Source organism: Fringilla coelebs (genome assembly GCF_963513975.1).
Source record: "Fringilla coelebs genome assembly, chromosome: 1".
Lineage (NCBI taxonomy): Eukaryota > Metazoa > Chordata > Aves > Passeriformes > Fringillidae > Fringilla > Fringilla coelebs.
The window spans coordinates 41,657,700-41,680,205 of NC_140028.1; positions in this window are offsets into that span (position 1 = coordinate 41,657,700).

Sequence of the window (22,506 nt, forward strand, 5' to 3'; positions counted from 1 at the left end):
AAATGTGAAGATCATCGTGGCTGTACTAAAATGTTTGCTTGGACATGGGCCATACATCTGCTCTGCTGCAGCGGGGTTGTTTTGTTTACAAATTTACCTGCCTAATTGCTTGTGTTGAAATAATGCTTATTTAGTGCAGTGGTATTTGACAGGATTAGTAGTTCTTCCCACTTGCTTTTATCAGGGTGAGTGGTGGCTTTGGATGTGAAAGGAAATAAGTTCTGTGTCTTTCAAACCTGTATTTGTCCATATGCAGAGCAAATATGAAGTATCTGATATGGGTATAGTACTTTTAGATGCTTGAGTTGGAGAAGGCTTTGGGGAACTCTAACTGCAGCCTCTCAATACTTGAATGGGATTTAAAAGAAAGATGAAAACAATTTACTGGGATCTACATCAATAGGAAAAGAGGAAATTTTAAATTAAAGGAGTGTAGATTCAAACTAGACACTAGGAAAAATTTTTGTTCACTATGGGGATGCCCAGAGTGTGGATGCCCTATTCTTGAAAATATTCAAGGTCTGGTTGAAAGGTTTTTAGCCACCTGATCTGGCTGAAGATGTCCCTGGGGCTTGAGCTAGGTGACCTTTAAAGGACCATTATATAGGTCTTAGACTCATATAGGCATTATATGAGTCTAAGAAGTGATTCAAAACACACCTGTGTTACTCATCTTGGATGACTGTCACAGCCGTTCATGGGTTAATCTTTGACTGTTTATGATCCAGTACTGCAGGTAGATGAGATAATGCATTTTTCTCTTTTTCATGTAGTCCAGGTGAAATATGTTGCCCTTTTTCACGTTGGGCAGTTCTCATGTCTGCCAGTTTTCCTGTCTGCCAGCTTTCACACACAGGAGGCATGCTATGTTTGCTTTCAGGTTGTTTGTGACCCCTGTGATAGGTCTGGCATCTCACCAAAGGCTGACATCAAACACTGGCAGGGCTGGTGTTAGCAATGACCCTAAAATGTCTGGTAGTGGTGGCTTGATTATCTTACAGGGTCTCTCCTCTATAAAAGCTTTTAAAAATAATAAGTTATGTTAGATTGCAGCTTCTTTGACACATCACAATCTCTTTTGCTGATAAGTGATCATGTATAATTCTTGTATGAAATCTGGCAATCAAGTCAACGATATCAGAGGAAACCTTTTGAGAGTTTTTCCACAAAATATTTATTTAACTTTGAAATAGGAGGCAACAGTGCTTTTCATAAGTATTTCTGAACAGAAGGATATTATATTAGTCCAATATACTGGCAATTTTATCATATGACTTCTTTCTTCTCTCACCTGACTTAAAGCCAGCACACTTTCTCCACCAGGCAGGTCTTATACGTGAGAGTAAAATACAAATCTCATTTGATCTCTGTTGCAAACCTGATTTTTGTCTAAAATTCTCCATAATGCACCTCACCCAGCCATTATCAGTCTTGCAAGCAAGTTGTCTCAGTCTAGGTCAGTGACAGGCAGACTTTTGGCTGGTGCTCACACAAAGAATCCCTCACATGCTGTGCCAAGCATTAGGTGATCATTCTCACAGTGTCTGTGGTCCTGCCTTGTTGATGTGAAAACTTTTGGGTTGCTTAAATAAAAACTACTGTTGGCTTTGGCTTCTGAATATATCCTCATGAAATAAAACTAAATGCTCTCAGGAAAAGCCTTTCCTTCTACTCCTATTTCTGTCAAGGCTCCAATACACCAGAGGTTTAAAATAAAAAGAACTCTTTTTTTATGGTATGCTAGTGCAGAGCTCTCCAGCTGACAGCTTGATGAGGTGGTGCTAGTATATCTAATTTCAGTCTCTAAGTAAATTTCAGAATTGAAAGAGTTAGTTCAATTTGCTAGTGGGGAAAATATATATAGATTGTTCAACATTGGTTAGAAGTGCATATCACAGGTGTTCCAGTGTGAAGATTCCTGTGAAGAATATAACCATATCATAGTTACATTCAAATTTGAATGTCTTTTTCAATGCAACTCTATTGTGATTATAAGACATGGAAAGAATAAATATGTACATGTTTATGCTGTTGCATTGCAGCTGATCTGAAGCTGCCCCTAAACTCAACCAACCTAGAAGAAAAAAAGCCCCCAGATAAGGCAGGGGTAGGTTGGATTCACACCCAAGCAAAGACCTCAGCCAACCCTGCTCTAGCTGAGATGTAGATACATCACTGGCCTGAGAGCTGGGTGGAGAGGTCTCATCCAACCAACCATTTGATCCCAGGAAATCCAAAGCCCTATAAAAGGGGCAGCCACATTAAACTCATGGCTGTTTGCTGATGACCCACCTGTGTCTGTCTCCAGCCCACACCCCGACATATCATGTTTAGGCATCAAAAGCTTGAACAAAGCAGAAATTTCCTCTAAGCTGCTGATATTCCAAGCCTTTTCCCTAATGGCTGGTGACTGAAAATGCATGTAGTTTAACAAGTACTCTAGGCAAAGGTTGTGTTAAAGCATCAGGGAAATTATTGTGTGGCACTTATAGATAGTTTACAAGTACACAGATGCCCTAAAACATATACACTACTTATTTAGAAAAGCACAGTAGACACTGCATGATTAATTTTCATGTTTTTTAGAAATAGAGACAGACCTGAATTTAGAAGACTGCCTAAAGAAGCTGTAACATTTTTTATAGCTATAAAAGAATTAGGTATTTATATCAAAGTTGTTATATGTATGATACACATTTCCTATTTTTAAAGTATATTTTGTGCATTAAGAAAGTGCCTTTTTAATTCTGATATCAACAGCTTTTTCTTTATTTGAATTGCTAGTTAAAAAAACCCACATAAACCAAACCTAACCAAACCCACCAACACATGAGGTAGGACAACAAAGCTGTCAGTTAAGCTGGTAGCACCTGCACACCCTGACCTTGCAGCTCTGTTCACTGTAGTTATCATTTATGACTAGATCAGGTGTTTAAAAATTAGAGTTGTCAAAAGCACTTATGAGTTACCTCTCTATTTGCTCCTTGCATTCATTACTCTAATGCTAAGGAAGGGCAAGCAGTGACTACTTAAAAATTAATGTAGAACTGACTGTCTGATTTATGAAATATAAATGTGACAAAAGTCTTTGTGAAGCTTTTTTTTTCTGTTGACATCATCACTTCTGTGGTTGTAACCACACTTCATGATTCAGGTGTCTCAGTTTTCCTTTGTAAATCTAGTTAGAGATGGTACAAAGCAGGTTAACACTCTTCAACCTGACAGTCTTTTGAATTGTTTCTAATCTTGCAGAAATATACACGTACAGATAAGGAAACAATAGTGTTTTGAAAAATACCAAGTTTCTTTTTGAAGACAAAATTTATCAAGAGTGCTATGCACGGGAAATGTTGTCAGTAAAGACTGAGAGTACAGCTTGGGTTATATGTCTGGTAATTTCCTTAAGACAAAAATACTAAAGAAATACAATATAAAAACTTTTGTTCTGCAAACACTAACTATTTGTTTATGGCTAGCAAATATTCACGGATTACTTTTGAGTCAGCTGGGAAGGGCTTCTTTTATATTTTATTCAGTCTAGGTTTGTTTTTTTTTATTTTGGGTTGTGTTGGGTGTTTTTTTTTTTTTTTTGGTTTGTTTGGGAGTTTTTGTGGTTTTTTAAAGCTTTGGTGACTTCTTAGACTTTATATTCTTAGGCAGTACTCAAGATTCATGTCTTAAAATTTCAATACAACCTTGTCTTATACCTTCCTACAAAAATTTCAGCTGACCAGTGACTGACCTCCTTCTGACCCACATGGTGACCTATTTCCCATCAGGCCCTTCTGGATTTCTGATTGTCTTGAAGGAGTTTTATTTCATACTCCTCTGTTGTATGTTGGACCCTTCTCCTCAGACTCTTATGTGCTGTGAAACTGTATTATCTCATGCTTTTAACTTAAAAAAAATGTCCTCTTGAAAGTAGGAGTCAGTTGGCCTCCTACTTCAAGAATATTCCAGTGAGGCTGCTCTCAGCTCTTGCTGTTTGAATGATAATGAAAGTGACAGAATGGTATCTCATGGATGGAGATAATTTCAGATTTCTTGAGTTGGTTTAATAAAGATCTGTTTGTCCCTCAAACAATAATAGGCACTGCAATGTCTGACAAATTGATGGAAAGTGATAGCTAGCGAATGAAAGTAACCTATAATTTAAAAACAAAAGTATATTTACATTTCACCCCCTCAAAAAAAAAATCTTAACCCTGCACAAATATCACTATTTTTTTTAAATTAGGTGATCAAAATATTTAAGAGGAAGCTCTATTTTACAGGTTTCAAAGTAGGCTCTTCATTTATCTAAATGACTGCTTCCTTAAATTGCAAACTCACTTCTGACAATGGAATGACTTAATTTGAAGTTAATATGGAATACCTTCATTTAATTGTATCTCATGTCCTGCCCTTGCAAAGAGAATGTTATGTATGCTAGCTTAGCAGTCAAAATAAAAAAAAAAAGCTGCTTTGGAGCCCAGCTAACAAAGATGACAGAAAGCAAAGGGATGGAGGTGGAAGGCTGAATCTGGTGTCTCATCATAGTAAGAATGGCATAAATAGGGTAGGCAACTTCTTTTTCACCTTCTAAGAAATAACACTATGGCTTTCAAAATTCATATATTCTGCAGTGCCATCTGTTGGACATAACCACCTGTTTTAGGCAAAAGGGATTAACCAGTACTTAAATACTTTGGGGACAGCACCATTTTGTACATAAAATTTTCTTTTTCTTCAGTGAAAGTATGCTTTTAATGAAAAATAGTTTAATGTGGCAATAAACGTTTTTAGCTCCACATGTATATTGTAAAAGCTTTCTAGCTAACAAGTAATTATAGACATGGGGATATGTACATAATTTATTCATCAGGAATCTTTCTATAGAATTAATGAAATTTGGTAACTGAGCTGCTGCTGGCCCCCAGCTCCTGAAAGAGTTGTTTGATGCAGATTCTGGCCCTCTACTGCGGTCTTATGACACTTCACCTGGAGAGATCCATTCAGCTCTGGGAGCACTGACATAAGAAGGACCTGGACTTGCTGGACCAAGGCCAAAAGAGGGCCATGAACATGATCAGAGATATGGAGCACCTCACCTATGAGGAAAGGCTGAGAGAGTTGGGGTTGCTCAGTCTGGAGAAGAGAAGTCTCTAGGGAGACCATATAGCACCTTCTAGTACCTAAAGGGGCTATGAAAGAGCTGGAGAGAGCTTCTGACTTGGACCTGGTAGTGATAGAACAAGAGGGATATTCTAAACTGAAAGAGGGTAGGGTTACATTAGCTATTGGAAGTAAATTCTTTAGTGTGAGGATGGTGAGGAACTGGACATGTCAAACAGGGAAGCTGTGGCTGCCTCACCTCTTCAGGTGTTCCACAGGGTTGGATTGGTATTCTCTGAGCAATCTGGGCTAATGGAAAATGTCTCTGTCCATGGCAGAGGGGTTGGAACCAGATGATCTTTAACATCCCAACCAACTCAAACCATTCTATGATTCTATGAGTTAAAGTTATGCTAATTCTTTGAACTAAGAGTCTTTAGATCTCGCCAACATACAATGACTTAGACAAGAAACAAATGCAAAAAATCCCTTAGTCTTCGCTTTTTTTTTGTGATTAAATATTTCAAAGCTTCTTTCAACATGCCATTGAAGTAGGTCAAAGACAAATATGGCTGAAAATAAAATATCAAATGCTCACTTAGAATAACTGAATAATATAAGTTAAGGGCCAGTATTCTCTGAGGGAGTGCCTAGTAAAGATAAATGAAGATAATCCAAAGATACGTGTTTTGGAATGCACAAACTTCTAGGATAATCAGGGACAGACTTTAAATGCAGAAAGTTCTTTGCACGAGCTGGCCAAAAGTTCAGGTGTTGAATTTTTAGGTCATGCATTATAAACATGACTTTGTTTAATCACTTCTGTGTCAAAAGTAAGTGCCTGCTCAAGTCAGTAAAATTTATGGTGCTCTTGTTTTATAGCCAATATTTGAATAATTTAACTAGGACAATATATACTGTCCTCTTTTTCTTATTATTTTAATCTCAATGTATCTACAAAAGAAGTAGCAACCATTGGAATGTTTCTATGACTGGTAGTGAGTGTTTGGAGAATGTTTTGGAGAAATGATATAGAAACAACATTGCATTTGAATAATATCCTATAATTAGCAGGATTACTAGTTTCATGGAGGATTGGAGCAATCTCAAAGTTAGTTTTCTATTTTTTCTTTTCCCCTAAAAAGGGAATTTTCATGCTGCACTGGTGATTGAGAACTCTGCTGTGTTTATGGGTTATCAGAGTTCACTCTGCCCTTGTTTGAGAAGCATCTCTTGAGATTTGCACTCCCCGTAGCAGTCAAGTAAGAACAGAAAACAGCAACCTTGTGAAAAATGCAAAAAGCCAATGAAGAAGAAAAAGATACATCCCACTAATAAGATGGGCAATTTCTTCATTAATGATTCATCTCAACTCTTTCCCTAGTTCTGCAGCCTGCTAATATCTGAAAACTTGTTCACCATATTGATGTTCAGGAACTGAGGATGAATTTGAATTCCATACCTTTTGATTAACTCCAACTTTACAGGAACAAAGTGAAGGACATTTTAAAATCACAGTATGATCCTGTTACATCTTTTACTCTTTTTTAGGATTTCGAAAAAAGAAACCATGAATTTGTAAATTTATTTGACTTAGGACTAAATGTTCTCCTTCAAACCAAAGATTAGCTGAAATTGTGGAAAGGAAACCTTTATTCAAACTGTGACCATGAACTGTCAGATAAGCAAGTCTAATAGTTACTAGTTTAATCTAAAATGGTTGACATAAATATGACAATATTTTTTTTTCCTAAATAGTATTTATGGGAGAATGCAATGAATGGCACTCTTTAACGGCATTTTGGGAATATGAACAAGCCATAAGCCTGACAGTTTTTACATATCTATCTCTTTAGTTCATTGTTGTTGTTAGTTTTAATCCCAACTGCCATTACAGGCAGACTAAAAAGTATTCCAGCCTCTCAGCTGGCTGCTCTATTTTGTATGCAGATAAGTTCAGAGGTGAGGATGAATTAATTTGCTGTGATGAGCAGCAGGTGCTCTGTGTGGGTGTCCCTACTTGAAAGACACATGATGACACTCTATATCATGTTCTTAATATTTTCCTGATTAGAATGGACCTGGTTTATATGTGATGTTTCTGAAAAATAACATTTCAAAGTCACTTACTTGTACAGATGGTGCCACAGTAGCATATGTATAGCTGCATTTGAACACCTGTGAAAAGCAGAGATGTTATGAAATGAAGAACATAAATTTCAGGCAGATAACATTATTTCATTACCAGAATGTAGAATTCCTGTCAGGTGCAGCTGTTTCCTTTTTTCTATTCTTTCCATCAGCCCATTGTTCTCCATTTTAAGACACAGTTAAGTACAAGCACATTACACACTAAGAAACCTCACAACTTCTTCCCCCTTTTCCCAGCATTTACTTATGATGAGAAGATGAGAACAATAATTTCTCATTCTTGCCAACAAATCTGAAGTTTAACAGGATATGAGAAATCCCACCAGGTGCCCTAAAGAAGCTAGGGGATTTGAGCACTCTAAGCCTTTAATTCACCATTAGTATCTAGGGATTGTTCTGCAATCAGCATTTTAATTCACAAAGAATACATTAGAAAAAACCGTGGCAAGCCCAGTGTGCTGCCACCTCAGGACTGTGTCGGTCAAGAGTGATGTGGAAATGAAAACAAAGGATGGGCTCAATGGAGTAACCCAAAACAAGATCCATTTTAGTAAATGGTAAAACAACAAACAGGACAATCCCAACAGCAAGTACAGGAGCACTCCAAAAAGCGAGGGCCAGGGTGCATACAGAGTGTATAAAGGGTAGGTTGGGGGAGGAATGTGAGGGTGAGGGTCCAATGAGGAACAAGGCTTAGGAATATTTAAATTACTGCAGAAAATCTTAAGCAATAACAAGAAGGGGAACAGGGAACTTTCTAGAACCAATCCTTACAAGGATAAGACTATTTACATCCTGATTCCCAGAGGGCAATGCTGATGCAATTCTGCTCACCCTAAGTTGAGTGAAGGTCTACAGACTGGACTTCCATGGTTTTAAATTAGTCTTTGTGATCTGAGTGATCCTTACAAAAAACCCCTAATTATTGTCTCTGCCTTCTTTAAGTACATACATAATATTTATTTAGAGCACTTTTATCTTTGTTTCCAATATGTAAATAGAAACAGAAGCAAGGCTAAATTCTTATTTATAAATTGGTAAGTTTTCAAGTTTTTAGGAAATACCTTTTTGCTTTAGAAGTAGCGCTTTAACTTTTTCTGTAGTCACATTTTGCTTGGTTGATTATTTTGTCCTAATAAATCTGAGTAAATTGCTGATTTTGTCCCCCTACTGTCCTGAATAAACGTTGACCAAGAATAAAACAGAAACCTCATTTAATGGTCAGTAAGGGATTGCACCACAGTGCATGTCCTCAGGGTGTGTTAGCTATGATAATGTGTCCCTTAACATCCTCACTCCCTTTGCATCCTCGTTCCATTAGCATTCTCAGCGCATGCCCCTTATCATCACAGCGGTCTATATCTATATGCAAGGTGAGCTGGAGGTGGATGAGCTTGAGGCCAGCAAAAAGCAGGACTGTTCTCTGTGATCAGCAGGACTGACACAGAGAATCTCTGTGATTCTGTCTCTCGGACGACAGAATCACAGAATCATAGAATATCCTAAGGAAAGGGACCCACCAGGATCACTGCAGCCCGGTTACTGGCCCTGCACAGGTTAGCCTCAAGGACCTGCCCCTTCTGTGTGGCTCCATCTAGTCACAGAAACCTTAGATGAATATTGCTGATTCCTTGACCTCCTGAGTGAATTCTGAATAGGAAAACACTCAGTAATACATGTGTTTCCCCCCCTTCTCCAGGTTTAAGTTTCCAGTGTGGGGGGATGGGCAAGGTTCTGCTAAGGTTTGGAATAATCCTGTTGTTAAAAGGCTTTCTATGACACTGATAAGGAGTTGTATACAAATATTTCTAGTATACACTTTCAAGGGAACATCCCTATTAAAATAAAAGACCTCTTGTACATCCCGTAACTTGAACCTCTTTGAAAATACTCGGTATTTAGGGCAAATGCTCCACTCCAAGCATTTTTTTCTGACAGGACTTTTTCTATCCTTACAACAAGAAAACTGTTCCTCTGTATCACGACTGTGGTGTTATTTTACCATGGAAAGGTTACCTGAGTTTATGCATAAGTTTCTTCTGAAGAATGAGAAGTGCTAGAGATAACTGTTCTCAGTAGAGAAAACCACTTGTTGTAGCCAAAATACACATTAATCTTATTTTTAAAATTTCCAAAATGGCTGTTACTTTAATTCTGTAACATGGAATGAATATTGACAGAGAAGAATAAAACAGGGATAATGAAACTATGTAGAAACCTGCAGTGGTGGAGGTGAGAGCAGGAGGTAATCTGGAAGAAGGAGTTGGTGCTAAGTGCACATTTTTTCATTTGGCCATTAATGATCTAGGAGGCACACAAATTTTTATACTAGAGGCAGGAACATTGCAACTGCAGTTTTGCAAAAATCTAAAAAGTGTGGAAAATTAATGCAGTTTGGATACAAAAAATGGGAGGAAAACATCATTGTGAAAAGATAATCCAAATGGCAGGGTTTTGGTCAGATGGAAATACTTGAAAATTAGATATGTAAATATCTGTGGTTTTAGAAGTTGAAAAAATGGTTATATGTATAGAATTTAAGAAGGCAGAGGAAAAGTGGAAGCCTGGGTAGCAGGGTAGGAGGAAAAGTTACAGGGTAGGAATGAAATAGGGTGATCAATTTTAAATATACAAAGAAATAACTCATCACAAGACAAATGAGTGTCTGTTTGCACTGCTTTGGTGAAAAAATACCCAAGGTATTCTGGGATCTCTTCATTCTGGAAAATGACAAATGATAAATGTTACTAAAAATGATTAAGCATTTGTGAGAAATATGTTCATTGGAAAAAAAATATTAAAGACCTTACACATATAAAGAGGTGGAAATAGTTGTGTGGCTGAAAACTCACAGTCAATTCTTATTTTTGATTTTCAGGCCTTGATCCATGAACCACCTTCAGCAGTTTCAGAGATTACCTATCCACATTGTCCAGATCTCCTCCTCCCTGTTTTGCACCCAGCAGTGCTGTGTCTTGTGTGGGGTGAGCCAGGATCTGCAGCTCTTGGCAGATGCCTGTCCTGAGACAGAGTTTTTCAGCACTGTGTTGGGTAACACTTGCTCTTCAAAAGGTTCTGTCTCATAACTGGGAGGTATTTCACAGCTCATGTTTATTCAAAACATGCTAAATAAAAAATAGAGCTGAAAAAAGTGGGAAATATTAGTATGTTACTGAGTAAAGCCCTGGTGTCCTTCTAAGCTGACTGCAATACAATTTCCTTCCATCTAAAAAGATGTGGTAAAGCTGGAGAAAGTGAAAAGAAAAGGAAGTAGCCACAACTCAGAATATGGAGTGACAGCACAGAAATGAAAGAAGAGAATATGAGGTTTTCACTCATAGAAAAGAGACTGATGAGGAGATTTATAACAGATATTAAGGAAACTTCCCAGTCTGACCATTCAGGAGACTCTCTGGCAGTCACACTCCCAATGCCAGAGGCTTCCACTGCTGGGACCTCCTTCACAGCAGCTCCAGTGAGCCAGCAGGTACTCAGCTTGACTCTGCACACACTCCCCTCACATGCAGCCAGAGCAGGTTTCTTTACAGTTTTGACCTTGGGTTTCCTATGGCAGAATCACTGATGTTTCCCATAAAGACATTTATTCTTGGCTCAGTAACACAGAAAGTACTCGAGCTGATGCCTTGAGCTCATGGAGGACCCCATGGCTTTTATCCCTCACAGTCCAAGCATGAGCAAGTACCACAAGTCTTCTTCTTCCTCCTGAGTCCTGCACTCGTGCAGTGCCTCTCAGTATCCATCCACCTGGCTGTCACCACCTGTCTTTGTGCCCTTTGTTAACCAAAGGGTTGGCAGTTCTTGGCCCCATGTATTGGGCCCCCATCCACAGCTCAATCTGCATCTCAATCTGCAGCTGGCAAATTGGGCACCAAATCTTTGCCTCAGCATAGGCAGCTCTAAAAGTTCTGTGGAGAAAGTCATTGAGGAATGAGTTCTCTGTTTCTTTTCATATAAGAGTGAAGGGACATAAAATAAAAGAGGTAATACCTGTCACTTGGTTGGGGGTTCATTCAAAGAGGATTTTGAGAGTTTTCACTGCATGGAAATTAAACTTGGAACATCTTTCCTCAATGAATCAGAGATAGTAATAATAACAATAATAATAATAATAATATGGGTATGAAGAGGAACTAGACAAGTCTATGAAGGAAAACTCTGTGGAGGGTTTTTAAATAAAACATCCTTTTATCTCGGGAAATCCCTGATCATCCTTGAGGCTGGGCAAGGCCTAGGGAAAAACATGATGTGATTCTGTCTTCTTAAGATGTTTTCTAGATACTTATCGGTCTTAGAAACAAAATGCAACATTGAAAGAGCTCCTGGCCTGCCCAATAAGGTCATTCTTACAGCTTTAATGCCAAGGTCTGGTAGACTTTTTCCAAGGCTATGGAGCATCCTCTTCTTTCATTAATTAGAAAACATAAATCAGTGCATAGTTTTACTGATACCATGCAGCCACATAAAGTTTTGTCTTGAGATTTTTAAGGTGATACAATAACTCTCTCTTACTTTTCTCAAACTGCTGTTAGCAAGTCACATAGTATACTTTATTCTGGAAATGCCTATATTCAATGTGGGGTGAGTATATACTCCGCTGCATTAAATTTATAAAATGTTTTGGGATTCTTTGAGATGAAATGAGCTATATAAATGCAAGCTGGTATTATGTTTGCAAAATCTGTGTGACTGAGAAGATCAATCTTCCAGAAAAATGTCAGCAGATACAACCAGTTTATTATTTCTGAAGGCTGAGAATAAGAAAGTGATAGAAAATAAAATCAGCAGACTAGGTAAAAGTGATTTGTTTTGGTTTCTTTCCTTCATGAAAGAAAACAATGGATTCTAGAAAATATCAAATAACACTTTAGACTTGACCTTTTGTACTTCATATAGCGCATCATCCTTATGTATCTCAGCCTCTGTCTTGCCTACATGAAAAATTAGGGCAGCAAATAATGCACATAGATATGAGACGTAGTCCAATATGAGTAACTATGTGAGTGAATAATTGAAAGCATTGCTATCAAGTTACTTTTGTAGAAATCTGTCCAGGTGCTAATGTGTTATAAATTGGTTTTATGCATAGGATAGTTCCTTCCTACATATTTCACAAAGACACATTTTAGACATTCAGCATGACATCCTCTTTATCACAGCCTTGGATACTGAAATTCAAAGAGGAGTGCTAAGTGATAAAGCCAAACTCAAGAAGACTACAAATTTTAAAACAGCGGGAAGAGAAAAGGTCCTATCTTACAACCTCTGAGCTGCCAAGTCTGTCATTTCTTTTAGCACTGGATATCTACCCAGTTTCTGCAGGGAAAGAAATAAAAGTGCCTTCTCTTGAGGCATTTGTGCACCTGGCAGTGGCTGGCAGGTTCAATAGCCGCTTGTCTGCAACAGATCCTTATGCCTTTCTGTCACTCCCATCCTGGACACTTCAGAGACAAAAACTGGTCATGCCTCATTTGTCTCTGAGTGAATGTGATCTGTGAAAAGCCATATTTAAGCTATCTGGTCAAAGACTTGAGATAATGAGGCAGATGTAAGCTGGCAAAAAAATGCAAACAGTTCACTGTTGTATTCAAAGGTACCCTGTCTCTGTTGTCTCCAGAAGAAACAGAGATTAAGGTCTGTTGTCTGCCATCACATGTAGTGACACAGAAAGGGATGTACTGTCTATGCACAGTGTTTGCAGCTCATAGGCACCCAACACTCTGTGAAGCAATGGATGTTATATGTGGGTCAGCAGCCTGCAGGGCACTGCAGCACCTGTAACATAGTTAATAGTTTATTCTGCTCTTTTTAACTGGCAAAGTTGAAAAAACTTTCATTTTGACAGTCATCAGTGAAACAGACATTGAAATATATTTACGAGCAAAACTGAAAACAGCTCACTCTTCCACTACCAGCTATTTGTAAAATGTCCCTGTTTTGGAAAGGATTTCAAATGTAAGTTCAAAGATTGGTTTTGCTCCATAGAAAGCACAGCCTTCCTTTTAAACTCTTTTCTATTAGATATTTGACAACAATTATTCTTCAGGACAAAAGACCTTCATCCAACCAAGTAACAGCAAAAACGGGCTCTTACTTTTTAAGTTCTTCCATGCTAAATTGCATGGAAATGTTAATTGTTTATTAAGGAACCGTAGGCTGAAAACTAATTTCTCAGAGTGGCTGGTGGAAAGAAACAAATACCAGGAAAACAGCTTCTGTAGAAATTGGGATAGTCTGAAAACAACTACAAAACGGAATAAAACACCACATAATATTCTCAAAGAAGTCATGCAAGGCTTAATTACCTGAAATGGGATGTGCAAGAAGTCTTTATTGATTTCAGATAGTGCTTTTGGTGCTTGACACCCTGCAAATTAACTACTTGGTAGAAATTTTCCATTAAAATCTTACTGCATCAAAATTATAGTTTTTGCAAAGCTTCAATTACATGGAATTTCTTTTAAACCTCATAAAGAAAAAAAAAAAAACCTTAGATGTTACACTTTTCAAAAGAACTACTTTCGGTTAGCTGTCAGGTTTTCTGGTTAGATAGGCTCAATGAAGAAAAACAGATTGTTTTGTTTCTCTTGGATCCACAAGCCAGAAAGTATGTTCACCTCAAAAGATTTGGCAAAGGGAGCTTATGATCCTGGCTCCCAAACCTAAAAGTCCCAAATATGCCTGAAAGGGGATGCCATCAATACACACCTTGGAAACATCTTACGGCACATTTTGTCTCCTTTTTAGATTGTGCTGGTGCTTCTCAGCTAACACAAGACCCAGCAGGTACAAATGCCTCTGCATGTTTTCCATTTCTCTGTCAAAGCAGCCACCAGCTGCAAAACTTTTCCACTGTTGGGGAGCAAACAAGAAGCTGACCCTCAAAACCTCCTGGCTCAGGCGTGGTAGAAATCCTCAGGTTACATTTTGCTTTTCAGGAGAAGAATCTAAGCTAGCATCTTGTGGAAGAGTTATTTTTGAAACAACTCTGAGTTCACTTTTTTTGTGTGGTTCGGTGTGGAAGATCCCCAAACCCCTTTCTGTGATTGAGAACTCTCATTGATCAGGAGATATTAAAAAAAGGAAAGCCCAAAGTAGTTTATGCATTTTTGTTATGCTATTTTGTTGCTCTTGTCAAGTCCAGGGCCCCTTCCTAAAGTTATCTGAACTGTCAGAGTCTGTTGCTTAAGAAGAATCAGTAGATTTTGCCTTTTTTACTTCTATTAAGCTTGCGTGGAAACTTGAAATGCAAAGTGAAGGCTTTTCAAGTCATGTTTGCCAGTGGGTATTTACTTTGTCATCTGGACTATTTCCAGCACTTTGTGATTAATACCTGAACAGTCTTCACCCGTTGTGCTCAGTTTGCATGTGTCAGTCCCATGGTTATTCATCCAGGCTTTAACTTAAGATGCTACAATATTAGTCAATTTATTTTTCTTTTCTAATTCCTTTTTTGGTTTTGTCTTTAAGAAGGAAAATGTGTGTGGGGGGGATTTTTATTTTATTTTATTTCTTTTTAGGGAGGAAAATAAAGACGGTTTTTATATTCCTAACAACTTATTTAAGTATAAAGCATTAACTTAGTTTTAATGATGGGGATCTGAAAACTGACACAAGTGCAGCTCCAACCTAGAACCTCAAAATATCAGTTGGATGTCTGAATTACTTACGTTTTTACCCTAAGAATTTATCCCAAACTTCATCTATATTTTAACCTTTCTCTGTCATCTATGAACTTGCATGTTTATGATGGAATGAAAGAAAACTGAGCCTCATCCATGACTCAAAACACACCATTTTCTGGCCAGCCCTGGCCATAAACCATTGTTGTTGTTCAACAAACAGCAGTCACTGGCCGTCTGTTGCTTGACAGGAATGATTTTTATCCTGTAGAGCTAAGCTGATGTAAGCAGTTTGCTGCCACTGAGAAGTGTGGTCCTTTTGTCTATGCCTCTGGAACTTCCCATTCTTATTTTTGGTTAAGATTGGCACTCATTTTCCTGCCACTGACTCTCTCTGCCCCTTGAAGTTCTTGGTTTAACCCTGCACGAATGTTTTACTATTCAGTGGAGGGTTGGTCGTGTGCTGGACAAAAAATGATGTGCATATATATATTTATATATATATCACTGAAGGGTGCTTGAGGACTCTGTTTTCTGTAGTAACTCATTTATTCTTCCTTTTTAGGAACCTCAGTGAAAAATTCCAGTTACAGCTGTGCTTCCCTATAACACTGGAGGGAATGGGGCAGGTGGAGCCCACAGAGGTAACACCAAACTCTTTCTTACACTCTGGTTACTGTGGACAAATGATGTGGTGCTTACCACTGAGAAGCACTAAGTGGTCTCTAAACCCTATTATCACCTATTGTCAGAAGATTTGTTTTGTTTTTTTAAATTTCACCCAGCCTAAGGCCACTCTGCATAAGCCTGCTGCTTTGGATTGAATTAATTTTCACTAAAAAATATAAATTAAAAAAAATTATTGTCAAAATATCAGGGAAGGACAGCTTATCATAGCTTTGAGCAATATTAATTCTGTTAGAACTGAATAAATTTCAATGAAGGTCGATGTTTGGGCTCTTTTGGAGTGACATATGTAAGAGTTTTTCTGTTTCCTTCATTACAACTGGCTCTACATCTCAAGGTGTCATTATATAATAGAAGTAAACAACATTCCTTTTTACAAGTTGACTGTATTTGCTAAAATAAAGTAGGATGGTGTGGTCATGATAGTCTAAGGAAATAACAGAACTTATGCAGGTGGGTAATATCTTTTATTTTACCTAGTGATGCAACTGGAAAAAATTAGCTTTCATTTATGTGATACCTTTATGAGGTAACAAATAAGAGGGAGGAGGAAGCTGCATGCAAAAATATAAATTCTTGAGATGGAAGTAGAATATAAAGAGCAGTAGACTGGTAAATTTAATATTTCAAGCCTATACTACTCTGCAAAGAGATTATAAAATTGTGAGATATATATTGTAGTGGCTCAAGGAAGCAGTTCTTTACTCATGTGAGCAAACACTTAATGCATTTGGCTCATAAAATGCCTACAGAGTTAAGACAGGTAAAGGCATAAAATTTTACTAATGTTCAGGGAAGTTATTCAGTTATTCTGGTTGAAATTATTTTTTATACAATCTTGGAAGAATAGTCAGACTTGCTTACAGAAAATATCAGTCGAAAATATTGACAGATTTATCAGAGATGTATTTGATTTACTGAATCAAAAAATCTACACTGAAGTTCAGTTCTCAGAAAATATGACTATTAAACTTTCTCTGTCTCACATGATAACCTTTAGTCTGGGATTTTAGGAAATGAGTACTCCTCACGAAGCTGCATCTGATGGTACTTTCAAGTTAGTCAGATGATTTCAAGCAAATAAATCAGTTTTCTTCCTTTGATTACAAATTTGATCCAGTTTAGGAACCCTTTCCTCCTTCCAGTAGGCAGCGTCCAAAAAGAGGAAAATCCTTGTATAAAGAGCCAGATGTTGTGTTTCCAAAGTCTGAAGGCAGAAAATCTGTGCTGGCAGGCAACAGTCCTCTGTGGGATGGGAAATAAACCAGAACACATGATGCTACAGGTAGACACTGATAAGTCTAAATGGTAAATATCTTTTTGTTTATTTGACTGTGGGGGTTACTTTCTCAGTGTATTAAAAAGATAAAAATTTCTATCAAAGGAAAATAACTGCTATCTATTTGCTGCAGGAGTATTTCTACTCCCAGGCTCTTGCACAAATATATAAAAGCACACTGTCTTGGCAGGAAGGTCCCATCTCTTAAACTAGCAAATTAAAAATGATCACAGCAGGGATTTCAGGATCTTTTTTTTTTTTTTTTGGTCTACTTTCTGCCAGTAAGCCTTGTTTTTCTGCTCCTGTGCTGCAAAGACTAGTTATCAAATGAAATCAGCTTCATATCCTGAAGCAGTCCCTACAAATACAAGGCCGCACTTCAGGTGGTGTCTGCAAAATACTTTGATTTATTGTCCTTGCACATTTTTAGGAAAGCATGTGGAAATTCTCTCTGATGCATATGATTATGTGAGACAATTATATGTCTTTTTAATCCCAGAAAAGTGCTGGTTTTTCACTGTCACTGTGATACATGCAAATCTGTGTAGTCCTAGTATTTGGTAAAAGCTCTGATCTTATCAGTTATTGTCCAGAAAAGTCCATGGAATGGAGTCATGTCCACCCATAAAGATTTAGTAGAGTCCATCAAGTGATGCTTTTCTTGATCTCAATCACACATTAAAACAAATAAAAGAAAAAGAAAAAAAGACTATAAATGTGAAAAGAATAACCTTTCTAGCTCCCATACTGGCTCCTTTCATAAGCAGATGGGATCTTCTCTCTGCCCTTCCTCCTCCTTCATCCATCACATCTCTGACTTCTGCATCAAATGAGGGTAAGCTCTCTGCAGAAGACAAATTTAAAGACTTAAAAAATTGGAGGGATGCTCTCCATCGACCCTCAATCAAAAAAAATTTTTCCTGTCTGTTTTTCACTACTGAGCAGTTAAGGGGATAATAATAAAAAATTTAAATTTAACTCTTCTACCTCCTTTTTTTGTCAGGAGGAAGAAGAGAATTCAGGAATATACATGTGTTTCACTCTTTATTTTTACTTCTTAAAATCAGACTGAGAGAACACACTTGTGAAAAATAAATATGTAGAAATACAGATATTTAAATATGCATATATATATATATAAATATATATAAATATATAAATATATAAATATATAAAAATATAAAATTATATAAATATATATAAATATATAAATATATAAAAATATATATATATAAATATATAAATATATATATATTAAAAAATAATGTCTTTTAATACTTCTGCCTCATGTTTCCAGCTTTGTCCATTAGTAAAACTGGTCATTACTGCATTGAAAATATACTATTGCAAATATTCCTGTGAATTGTGAGAACTTTTTGATTCAGACCCTTCACACAGTTCTTTATGATAGCAGAAGTAACTACCTATGGAATAAAAAAAGACTGCTTGTACCAAAACCAATCTTCCTTTAAGTCAGAAGTCATGCTCTATTCAGGGCAGACCCCACATGAAATGAAAAGTGAAAAAGGCAAATTTGTATTAGGAGAAAACAGATGATTTGTCTCATTCAATTAAAAGTTAGAATTGCAAATTGCCAGAAACTAGAATCAATTTTCATGTGATCTACAAACAGTTGGATTGGTTTGACCTTAAGATAAGATTAATTTGCAGCTAATAATTCACAGTGTTCTGAGTCTCATTGCATTTACTGCTTTCATAAATCTTCTGTACTTTTTTTTTTCCACTCTTCTCTGCTCAGTTGCTGCTGTTTAAGTGCTCTGAGAATAAAGAATCTTGGGATGGTGCCAGATGGTCTGGGCTAATTCCAAGATAGAGGAGTGACTCTTCAGCTATCCCTATTACTCACTCATTATGGACTAAATACTAACAATAGAAGGGCTTGGGGTTTGTTTTGCCTTGTTTATTTGTTTTTTTTTTTTTTTTGTGGGTTGTGGTTTGTTTGGTTTTTTTTTTAAGGATTCAGAAAGATTTTTAAAGAGGAGTAAAAAGAACTCAAATAAACAAAAAACAAACTTTTCATCCCAGTCTATTCAAAGTTGGCCACCTGCCAGATCAGGTGCAATTAGACACCCTGAAACAAGAGGATTGGACAGTAATATGTTGATATCCCTCTCATAATAATTGGACATGCTTAATAGAAAACCAGGTATAAGAAATATAAAACACAGTCTGACTGTGTCCCATGGCCTTCAGTCTTCCACCTCTGCTGTGTGTGTCTTCATAAACGCTGATGGAAAGGAAGTTTCTTATGGATCTAGAGAGCAAACTATTTTGAGAACAGAGCACCTCTTCTCTGCACTGCAGGGCTCTCACATAGAAGATGTGAGTCAGAGTAACAGAAAGACCAAGCCATCCTGCTTGTGGTGTGTCCCTTCACGTGCCATTTGCCACTTTTGCAACAATAGCTGATGTATTTTTTATGCTTTGTGGCATGAGATTTGCTATTCCCTCATTAGTAGTTCTGCTCTCATCCTCTGGAGCATTGCATGCCTTTTGAGACCTTAACATTTACACACTTCTACATTAGCTTTTTGCTCAGAACTGCTTCATTTCAGGTTTCTATATCCGGTCAGAAGTTCACTCTCTTCTTTTTTTTTTAACTTTATGTTTATAAAATAATTATATATTTTTGGGGTTTTGGGTTTGTTTGTTTTTTTTTTTTTTCCTTCTTCCTGCTGTCAAGTGCTGTATCATTTTAATTCAATCTGCTCACTGGCTCTGCTTTCATCATTTGGTGTGTTGCTTTGTAGTTCATCCTATCATTTTATTTTCATTGTAAGGAATAACATGTGAGAGTAAAATATTTGTAGCTAGTAAAATGAAGGCTATTTTGTAAAAATTACTACTTTCAATGTCACACAGAATTTTCTATGTTTTATAATCTATTTTTGATTATAGGATCTTATTCCATTATCTACCAGTAAAGTAAATTTTTTTTTTTTGCTATTTCAAATGAGCTTTAGACCTTCAGCATTTCGGAGCAGAGACCTCCTTTGTTCATAACTGTCAAGTATTATGTAAGTGATTTGCATGATTTCTAAAAGCAAAAATTCTGATTTTCAGACAGTATTTTTAGTCAAGCTTTCATCTCTTCCAAATATTTCTTTCAATAAGAGGCTTTAAAAATTTAAGGAGAGATTTATAGGTAAAGATATTTTGATCTCTTGACATGATAAGGGTCTAAGCATTCCTGCCAGCAATCTGGTTGACACCAAAATTATAGAGTTGTTTTAGGAACACAAAATGTATTCTGCACTTGAAAGGCCATGCCTTGAATCCTGTGTTCAGCTTTAGGCCTCTCACTATGAGAAGGGTGTTGAGGTGCAGGAGCATGTCCAGAGAAGGGCAATGGAACTGGGGAAGTGTCTTTGACACAAATCTGATGAGGAGCAGCTGAGGGAGCTGAAAGGTTTTAGCTTGCAGAAAAGGAGGCTCAGGAGAGACCTTCTGGCTCTCTAGGACTACCTGAAAGGAGGTTGCAGCAAGATGAGGTCAGTCTCTTCTCCCAGGTAACAATTGATAGGTGCAAAGGAAATCACAGAATTACAGAATATTCTGCATTGGAAGGGAGCCACAAGGATCACGGAGTCCAGCTCTTCAGTGAAAGGCTCATCCAGGGCCCCCATACAGGGGTCTTCCTCTTGAGAGTTGGACTCTTGACCTTGGCATTGCTAGCACCATGCTCTAAATGATTGAGCTAATCTCAGGGTAGCAGCTCAAGTTTTACCAGGGAAGGTTTAGGTTGGATATCAGGAAAAGTTTGTTAATGGCAAGGGTCGACAGCATTGAAACAAGCTGCCCAGGGAAGTGGTAAAATCACCACCCCTGGAAGTGTTCAGAAAATCTATAGATGTGACACTTGGGCAGTTCAGTGATGAACATGTCAGTGCTGGGTTAATGGTTGGACTTGGTGATCCCAGATGTCTTTTCCAACCTTAAAGATTCTGTGATTCTGTCTGGACTTTGCTTGAATCTTGTCCAATACCCAGTTTCTTCAGTACTTTTATGAAAAGCTGAAAGTTGATCCAAATTAATTTTTAAATGAACTGCCAAATACATTAGCAGAAATGATAAAATGCACAAATGAAGTACATTATTATAATTGAATTCTATTGCCTGAGGAAAAGGGAGTGAAGAAAAACTGGAAATGACCTTTTAGTTATAGGGATTTTGTGACTTTGCTTTTTTTTTTGTTTCTCCAGAAAATTAGAGTATTACTCTGTAATCTCATGAACATGATTGCAGTTGTTTTCTTAACATAAGTGTTGCTATTGGCACTGTATAAGATAGCCTGATTTTGAACTGTAAATTTTTTCACGTGTCTGAATGAAAGCCAAAATAAAGATATGCAAACATAGGAATTTATCATATGCAATTATTTTTCAAAGCAATGACAGAAAACAGACCATGTGTGGGGTTAGGAAGAATAGAAAATTTTCTTTCTGCCAATTTAAAATGAATTTATGAATGTAGAAATCAACAAAATAATTTCCCCATTGCCATATGTTCAGCAAGTCCACGAAAGAGGTACAAATTAGTGCTTGCTTTAGTTTACACATTCTTGCTGTCCTACTGTAAAACAGTATTAGTTGCATAAGCAAAAGAAGAGCTATTTTTCTCTTCTAACTAATGGTGTCTAAAGGAGAAAAAGACTGTGCAGAAGTAAAAGGGCATCTTGTGCTCTGAGTGGCACTGGTGGGAGCTAGCTGAGATCATTCATTGTATATCAGTAATTTTAGGTCTTATCCAAACAGTAGCAGACATTTTAGAGGAACCTGAATTCCTTCTTTGCACATTGTGAAACAATCTGGGTCCTTTTCAGAGTCATAATCTCTTATTGGGGTACAATGTCTCTTTTTGCTGCTCAGATTTTGAAAACATCACCGTTTCATGTAGATCCTTTTGACCAAAGTGTTTCACCTGGTGGTCTGCATTCTGACTTTGGCACACTTCAAGTGTTAACAAGACCCACAAATGTTATGAGAGAAGAACCACCCCTTTAAGAATGCAATTTAAATAAACTACCAGTTCTTCCTTTCTGTTCCACTGCATAAAACCCAATGTTTACCTATGTGGTTATGGTAATCTCACTTAAAGGAAGTTGAGATAACTTAAACTAATAGACCATCCAAAGCAGCTTTAGTCTCTAGATTCAGTTGTGGACTGAATCTAAGCCTGGTGTTATGGAGGAAAACTTTATATTTTAAAACAGCACAAGAAAAACGTGTCATAAAAATCAATACTGAGCATAGAATATTTTCTGCATTAAAGCTGCAATAAAATTTATCACTTTTCTTTGGGGATTTTTTTCCTGTTAAGAGAGTAAAAATATGAGAAGTAAAAAAGTCTTTCTTGTATAGCCAGTGAATTTTGTATTGTTATCACTTATATGCAATTATTGAGAGAATTTAATAAAGAAAGAGGTCTCTTTGTTTTAGATTTCCTTTTCTAAGTACAGCTGATGGTTCAGCTGGCAGAACAAGCACACCTTTAATCTTTTCTCTTTTGCAAAGGTTCTTGTGTAATTCTGTGATCCTAAGCCATTTTTCCTTTACTGAGTCTCCTTTGAACTTCTGCTTTGATTTGGAAACACTTTTCTTTTTACACCTCTCTACCCGTAGCTAAGGAAAGTCT